Below are 9,522 nucleotides of genomic sequence, written 5' to 3' on the forward strand. Positions count from 1 at the left end.
TCCACCCAGCCATGCAGCCAGCATTATTACCCGAGAAGTAAAAGAATGAGGAGATGCTAATCACCTCATATTATTTCAACCTGGAATACCTAAGTGAGTTAATAAGGTATTTCCATTCATTTAGCTTTAGTTTATGTTCTGTAAATTGATTTGCATTTTAGATTCAAGTTATTTTTTTTTTCTGAATAACTTGATTACACTCAACTTGAATTTTGATTCAAGTTATTAACACCAGAGATATTTTGGTGTTAAAATTGATTTTTCAATAATGTATGGTAAAGCATTCATCTTGTATTTTGTAAAGACTTTGGCCATCCCGACTTGAGCTTTCTCTTCTCCCTCACTCTTCACTTTTTACTAATGCTTTTGTTTTGCCTTGCCTTAGGGCCTTCAACATTGAGAAAGTTAATGTTTAAAGCTCTTGAAAGTGACACATTTATTTACACACAGGTCTTTCATACACAGTAAGGGTATTTCACTTCCCAATCCTTCTGAATCTGATTTAGAGGGATTTATGACAAAAAGCACCTTGTAGTGAAGGCTTCCTCTTTGCCTCAGGACACTTACCACCTGGGAGGGGCTCACCCAGAGATTGGTCACCCTCTTGGGAACCATTTCACTTCCCCCAGAAAGTGTGCTGTTTTCCACCCCTCCCCTACTTCAGATGTGTGTGTGCCCATTGTTTCACCTAAAGGCTAGAATCATTTTCTCATCTGAATTGGCTTTCATTTGAAGCAATGTAAAGATGGAAGGATAATCCTGGGAAAATGGGTATTAAAATGTACACTAACTAATTAGAACGCTCAGAGCCATAAGCCCATCAGATCTCCTCTGACTTCCCAGAAAATGATAGCCAATGGCTTCTTAGATCAGAGTCTAAAAAAGTCTCAGGGGATGACTTTTCTTTGGGCTACATTAGCTTGCACTCACTCCCCAAAGTCAGGAAATATGCGCTTAACAGATGAGGCACCCTGTTGACACCAGAAAAGATGCAAAACATAGCATGGTGTCTGTTAATCAACCACGAGAGCACCCAGTTCTTGACAAACCTTGTTTAATGAGAGAGTTGTTTGATGAACCACATCAGACTTAGAGTCAAATAAAGTGAAAATTGCTTATTAAGTATCCCTTGCAGCTCAGCTGATGTATAATTGGGTTTCTAATAGGCTACCCGAACTGAATCAACAACAACTTTCGTTCATTAAATTCTTACTATTTACTGGGTTCAGCGCTGAGTAACTCTGTATTCCAGTGTCATCTCTGATGCTAACGCAAATAATGTAAAATCAACTGACTAACCAAGCAGTGATATATTCCCCCTTGCCTCCTTTCCCCCCAAATTAATAGGTGATAAATTGTATTTGCTTCTGTTCAACCTTCTTTATGATAGAGATTCAATATTCAAATGTAATGTATTAAAAGTAATAGATTATTTGGTGCCCATTATAAAGTGAAATATAAAAGCATGAGGCATGACTGCAATTTTGGTTAGTAATGACATCTTTCTGGGTTTACTTAATAAGTTAAACTATTGGCATCACAAGAATGAGGATCTGAAAGACACAACTCTGACCAAAATGGAATAAAAGGGCCTAGATCTATTCTCCTGGAAGAACAACTAAAAACTAGACAAAATATATTCAGTGATGGCTTTCAAGTAATCAGATGTTAGGCAAGAAAGGACAGTGATGGGTAGGAAGTAAATAAGTTGAGCCTGATCATTTTCCCAGTGCACTGCCTTGAGAGGGTTTCCATGCCATGGTGCCAAGTGTCTAGGATGTTGAGGAACAAACTTTCACACTCTGCTGATAGTCCTGTAAAGAGCACAATGACTTTGGAAAACAGTTTAACAGTTTTTTAAACAATTAAACATATACCTGCCATAAGATCCAGCTATCCCACTCCTAGTATTTACTCAAGAGAATGAAAGCATATGTCCATAGAAAGACTTACATGTGAATGTTCACAGCATCCTTATTTTCAATGGTCAAAAAACTGGAAACAACCCAACTGTCCATTAATAAATCAATAAACACATTGTTATAATCCATACAATGGAATCCTACTGAGCAGTAAAAGAGAATGATCTGTTGATACAATAGCATGGATAACTCTTAAAGAAAGGAAGAAGAAAAAGAGTACATACTGATTCCATTTCTATAGAATTATAGAAAACGTATACTAATCTATAGTGACAGAAAGATCACTGGATGCCTGGGGGTGGGGCCAGGGGTGTTGGGTGGGAGTGATTACAAAGGGACACAATGAATCTTTTGGGAGTGATAGACATTTTCATTATTTTTACTGTAGTCATGGTGTCATGAGAATATACATATGTCAAGAGTTGTCAAAGATGTACACTTTTAATATATGAAGCTTAGTATATGTCATTTAAAATATTTAAAATATTGTGATAAAATATACATATCATAAAATTTACCATTTTAACCCTTTTTAAGTGTACAGTTCAGTAACATTAAATACACTCACATTTTTGTGCAACCATCACCACCATCCATCTCCAGAAAACTCTAGATGTATCAACGCTGTATTATTATTTTATTAATAATTATAATATCTTAATCTTATAATTAATTAGATGCTAATATGTATATATTCATAAATCTATTTTTTTTAAAAAAAAAGAAGCCACAAATTGGGAATTTTTTTCTCAGCTTTTAAAAATAAACATAGATGAGAAGGCTCATAATTGGTCATTTACAAGAGCTGTTACCATGTGCTGGACCTTGGGCAAAGTCCTCTGTGTACATCATATCTTTCAATCTTCACAACAACCCTAGGAGGTAGATAATATTACAATCCCTATTTGACAATTGAGTATACCGAAGACTTCTTTTCAGGGAGAGGATAGAATTAAGTAACTTTCCAAATGTATTCATCTATCTATCTATCTATCTATCTATCTATCTATCTATCTATCTATCTATATATCAGGAATTCAACTATATATCAGAAATTCAACTATATATCCAGGAGTAATTTTTCAATGAGGAGAAAATCACTGTGCTAATCATTTTGACTTCATTTTGGGGGCTGAGAAGGAATCACAAGTATTTCTGGAATAGAAAACCAAATATGTTTTTTTCTCATAATTCATTTTTTACCACTTTTTGAGGATATCTGTGTGTTAAGCATTATTCCAGAAATTTGTAATGCAAGTATGAAAAAAAGCCATGACCCTTGCTTTTGCTTTTAAAGTCTCATGTAATCTATATTGTAGTATTCTAGGATAAATGGAATAATGTGATAATGGAAAGACATACAAAGCACAGTCTCTACTTCTTCTGGGAGGCTTCAGAAAAACTTCATGGAGTAGTATAAGCTTAATTCAGGTCCTGAATTTTTTTTTCCAGATAGACGAAGATGAGAAGCAGGGAAAGAAGTTTACAGGTTATAAAAACAACATATACCAAGGCAACCAATATGCTCTAAAGAAGCAAAATGTTTTCAAAGGTAGAAACCACTAGGAAATGAACTTTTAAGTTAATATGTTATAAGAAGAATCACCAATATTTGAGTTGGCAATTTCTGGAAAGTGAAAAGTGTTCATTAGGCTATTTTAATTTCCAGAGATATTTAAACATAAAACTTGTGTTTTGTGGCCACGAAGTAACAAAAATAGATGAACTTGGTGAGGTCAGCTGTGATACACACTCCAGGTCATGATGTGTGACCTAGGATTCTAAGTGCTTGGTATCTCTAAGTGGTGTATCAGTAAAATGAAAATAATTTGGGTCTGGACTAAGCTTGCAGTGGTAAGCTAAGTTTTATAGGATAATGAGCTATTGTAATAAATAAACAGATGCTATGAAACATGCTATACACACTTTACACATGTATGAAAATGTCATAAACCTACTTTTGTATATCCCCTTTCTCTTTATGAAAACGGAGCACTAGAAATACCAAAACTTTGTTCATTTCCCCCTTAACGAGTTCTATTCTTAAGAAATCACTGTCTTATTTTCGTTGGGAAATTTTAAGTCCATATTTTTTAGTACCATATAAACAGAGGCTCCTTAGTTATCTTCTTAAACAATCCATGATTTGACTTTTATAGATTTTTGACTCAATTTGTAAACATTGCATTAACTTTGGAGAAACCTCTAAAGATAGTCTTTTTTGTTTGTTTGTTTGTTTTAAAGGCTAGAATTTCCTGAACATTTGAAGCTTCAATTCTTGTTTATTATGACTAACTCAGGGACTGATAGGAGTCTGAAAACATGGATAGAGTTATTACAAAAAGTCCTATTGAGCTTATTTCAAGAACATTTCTATCTGTGAAGACTAATATCAAGGCTGAAGCTATCATGTTGTGTTACTTTAAAGCATGGTAAAGAGAAAAAAGAGGGGGAAAAAGGTAAAAAGAAGCATTTAATTGAGTAAGAGCAAAGGAACAAAACACCAGTTGATTTTTCCATGTTCTTACATAAACCTGAATGACATAGAAGCCAAATTATCAAAATCAAAATGCTAAGTCTCCAGAACTGAGTTTATCAGAATGTCCAGGATGGTAAGGATTTACAGAGCACTTAACTCAGTCTGAGGCCACTTAAATGTGATAAGTGATTTTGCAACACATCCCCCCCTCCCCTATTTTAAGAGGGGTAGGAGCAGAGCAATTTGTGTTCTGTTCAGCTTCAGCTTAGTGATGAAAAAAATAAATAAGTGGCACCCTATAGAAATAGTAACAACTCCCTGGGAAAGTTACAATATACTTACTCTTTGGAAATTTAGTTGCAGCCTTTTCCTAGATAAGTTATGCTTGAACCAGAGGGCATCTTAGGTCTGAGAAGAACAAAATATATCACAATAAATGCACACTATCATGCTTTCATAAGATAAATATGAGCTTGCTTTCTCTAATCTCACTCTGGCTCTCCCTGGCCTCCTCACCCCTTTTCTCTTAACTCCTCCAAAAATCATGGAAATCTATGACTATATATAGACATGTACAGTACATGGTACATGGAAATAGCAGTGGGAATCAGTCTTATCTTAGCTGCTTGAGGTAGTTTCCTTTATCTCTGAACTTCAGTTTCTCTTCTATAAAGCTAGGATAATAATATCTATTTTTCAAGATTATCATGAAGATTACATTTGGTCTGTATTGAATGCTTAACAATATTATTGTCATTGTTGTTTTCAATTACTATCATAACCATATTTGGAGAATGAGTGAGACAGATTTAGAGCTCATCTGAGATTATAACATCTTTTGTATCTTTTGGACAAACACTACCCTGGAAAGAAAATATTTCAGTTTTGATACTGGGGGGGGGGGTAATGTGATAATTAGATGTGCCACCAAAATAGGAAGTAGAAATTAATGCCAGCCTGTGTATTTACTTAGCACAACTAGAGCATCCTTTTAGAAACCTATTTAATTTGAAACTACTACTGGCTGCAAGCTTTTATGTGTGAACTTACCCAGCATTTTAGGTTAAAATTATTCTAAAGCCATTATTTGAAGAGGGCTGACAGTACTGCTCCAAAGGGAGCCCACCATCCAGAGGGACATTTACCTTAGGGCATAAGTCTTCCTGCTTCTTTTCCAGCTCCAGGAAGAACTAGAGACCATCTCAGCTTTGCAAATGTAAAACTAATATCCAAACAATATGAAAATAGTTGGAGGAACCTCAACTAATCACAACTCACCATATAGTACTATACTAGTCTTTTGTTTTTAGTAATACAGCACTAGCTATGAGTAAAAAACAGAATCAATGAAGAATGCTGTTTTTAAGACTATTTCATTTCCTATGTGACATACTTGCACAAAGGGAAACGATATTGACTTTTCAAGGTAGGGGAAAACTTTTATGAATTTAAACTTTGAATCGCAGGGTGTTTTTAGAAAAATATTTCTTTGGTCTGTGGAGTCAAAATACAATTTCACAATTACTAGTATTATATGCATGTGTTTTAGAGCAACTGGCAGATAAATTCAGGATTTTGTTATAATTTCTTTAAATATAAACTTTTGACACTATTTTTCTTAAGGCTGCAGTGTTCATATGATATACCTTGCTGATAAAAACTATGCTTTGTATTTGTTTTCTTAAGCTACAAATTACTAATATTTCAGCACTCACTTAGCTATAACTCCCAATTAAAGTGTAATTTTAAGTACAGAAAGTAAAATTGGACCCTTCAAATAAATGGATCCCCAGACATCAAATGTTATAAATAAATTTAATTTGAATCTGATATTTAGTCTATCTTTATAAAAGAGTCTCCAGTCATTTATGTCAAAATTGGACCTCCCAAATGGAGTTACTGTATATCTATTTCCACCCTCAAACCACACATTTGGTTCACAAATCAAGTAATTATGAGTACAAAGGGATCTTGGAAAGTGCAATCACTTTACTGTTACATGCAAGTAAAATATGGATGCTCAATTTCCATCTTAATGCATGCAAATGATAGACCCACACATAAGGCCATATAACTACCCCTGTGTGCAGCCTTTGCTTTAGCCATCAGATTTAAGGAGATATCCTATTGCCCTGAGCATGTTGAACATCATTCAGCATTAGAAGTGTCTCCAGTTCTATTTTGGTCTAAATTTCTTACATTCACTTCTAATAAATATTGATTCTAATACTTAATATATTTTTATCTTTTGCCTAAGAAGGTTAAGATATTACTGTATTTCATTTTATAATGCAACCGGTATATTTTTCTCTTTAGATTCCATAATCCTTGCAGGGCCTTGAATCCAGGATTTACTAAGTGTGTGGCATAATCTCCCTGAGACTTCCTGTCCTCATCTGAGAAATGGGACTGTAGTCAGGGCTGCCATGTACAGCATAGAGGTTGTATACTGTGCACTGTGAGAGCTACATGCACAACTGCACATGGCAGCTCAACTCTATTGGTTAGGCTATAGTTTTAGCCTTTGTAAACAAGGTTCAAAGTTAGAGTCACTTAACAAGCTGTAAGTTTATTTCTCCCTCATGGAATGATTGAGTAATTGAATATAAACAGAATGAGACTGGATGGCAGGTCACAACGTCGGGGACCCGGCTCATCCTCATTTGCTTCTCTGCCAATCCTACAATATTATTTTCACACACACAATCCAAGATGAATAACTTCCCCATCTGCATTTCAGGCAATAGCATGGATGAAGGAGGGACAGGGGACCATGTTGCCAGCCTTTAAGGACATCCTTTAGAACTGTGGTCCCCAAGCACTGACACTGGTTGGGGTCTGCAAGGAATGGGCTGCAGAGCCCTAGGTGAGCAGCGGGCTGGTGAGTGCAACCCCACCTGCAGCCCTGCACCCATGGTCACTCCCCATCACTGGCATCACTGCTCAGGTCCCGCCCCTGTTAGATCAGCTGAGGCATCAGACTGACAGGGGAGCCTGAACCCCACTGCAAACCATGCCTGCAAGGGACCCATGTGGCGGGCTCCCCATGATAATCCAACATTGGGGACCACTGCTCTATAAGTCAGTCACATACCTTCCCTTCTGGTCACGTCAGCCAGAATTTAGCCATGTGATCCTGGCTGATTCAGAGGAAATTTGGAAAATGTTTTTTTTTTTTTTTTCTAGTAGCTTTGATCATAGCATGATGTTAAAAAAGGGTGACCTACTGGAGAACAATTAGTTGTAGAAGGAACTAGAAGTCTCTGCCAAAGGGGAAGTAATATCTTCAACATAGACTACACAGAGATAGTTCAAGGATTAAGTGATTTTTTTTTTGGTAAAATAGTAACATCCTAAACAAATATAAAGACATTATGCAATCCAAGAGTAAAAGACCTTCAACTATTAAATACAGTGGTAGCTATATGTCTCACTTTTTAACGAATACCCAGACTGTTTTGCAAAGTGGCTGTACCAATTTATTATTTATTCGTTTATTTTTTTACTTATTTTTAATTTTAGCATATTATGGGGTATAAATGTTTAAGTTACATATATTGCTTTTGCCTCTCCCAAGTCAGAGCTTTAAGCATTTCCATCCCCTAGACAGTGCGCACCACATCCATTAAGTGGGAATATACCCATCCCCTTCTCCCCCCTCTCACCTGCCTGACATCCAATGAATGTTACTATTATATGTGCGCATAAGTGTTGATCAGTTAATACCAATTTGATGGTGAGTACATGTGGTGCTTGTTTTCCCATTCTTGTGATACTTCACTTAGTAGAATGGCTTCCAGCTCTACCCAGGATAATACAAGAGGTGTTAGATTATCATTGCTTTTGTGGCTGATTAAAACTCCATGGCATACATATACCATATTTTATTAATCCACTCATGTATTGATGGGCACTTGGGTTGTTTAACCTTTATTTATTTATTTTTTTCTTATACTACTTTGGGTTTGGTTTGCTCTGATTTTTCTAGTTCTTTGAGATGCATCATTAGGTTCTTTACATTTTCTACCTTTTAAATGTAGGCACTTGGTGCTATCAACTTTACTCTTATTATGGCTTTCTCTGTATCCCATAAATTTTTATATGATGTTCTCATTTTCATTGTTTTGGGAAATTTAAAACACTTCTCTCTTAATCTCTTCATTGACCCACGGGTTATTCAGGAGCATATTGTTTAATGTCCATTTTTTATGTATTTTCCAATGGTCCTCTTATTATTGATTTCTAATTTTATTCCATTGTGGTCAGCTAAAATACTTGGTATGATTTTAATTTTTTTTGTTATCAATTTCATTCAGTTCTGCTCTGGTTTTTGTTATTTCTTTTCTTCTGCTGGGTTTGGGGTTGGTTTGCTCATCCTTTTTGAGTTCTTTGAGATAATTCATTAGATTGTTGATTCATGATCTTTCTGTCTTTTGGATGTAGGCATTTATAGATATAAATTCTCTTCTCAGGACTGCTTTAGCTGTTTCCCACAGATGTTGATAACTTGTGTCTCCTTTATGATTTAGTTCAAAGAATCTTTTGATTTGCATCTTAATTTCCTCCTTAACCCAATGATCATTCAGCAGAAGGTTGTTTAGTTTCCATGACTTTGTGTACAGATGAGAGTTTCTGTTAGAACTGGTTTTTAATTTTTTCCACTGTAGTCTGAGAAGATTCATGGTATAAGTTCTAAATTTTTTAAAATTTTTTGAGACATGCTGTGTGGCCTAGGATATGGTGAATATTAGAAAATGTCTTGTGAGCTAATGAGAAAAATATATATTCAGTGGTTTGGGAGTAGAATGTTCTGTAAATGTCAGTGAGGCCCATTTGTTCTAGAGTTCATTGTTTCTTTGTTTATATTCTGTTTGGAGGATCTGTCCGGTTCTGCCAGAGGAGTGTTGAAGTCCCTAGCATTTACGGTGTTGCTGTTTATCATTTTGTTTAGATCAAGTAGGATTTGCTTTATGAATTGGGATGCACCTGAATTAAGTGAATAAATATTTAGACTTGTTCTGTCTTCTTGTTGAATTGTACCCTTCTTCACTATATAGTGACCATCTTTGTATTTCATTACTTTTGTTGATTTGAAGACTAAGTTATCTGAAATCAGAACTG

Source organism: Microcebus murinus, chromosome 11, assembly GCF_040939455.1.
Source record: "Microcebus murinus isolate Inina chromosome 11, M.murinus_Inina_mat1.0, whole genome shotgun sequence".
NCBI classification, from domain to species: Eukaryota; Metazoa; Chordata; class Mammalia; order Primates; family Cheirogaleidae; genus Microcebus; species Microcebus murinus.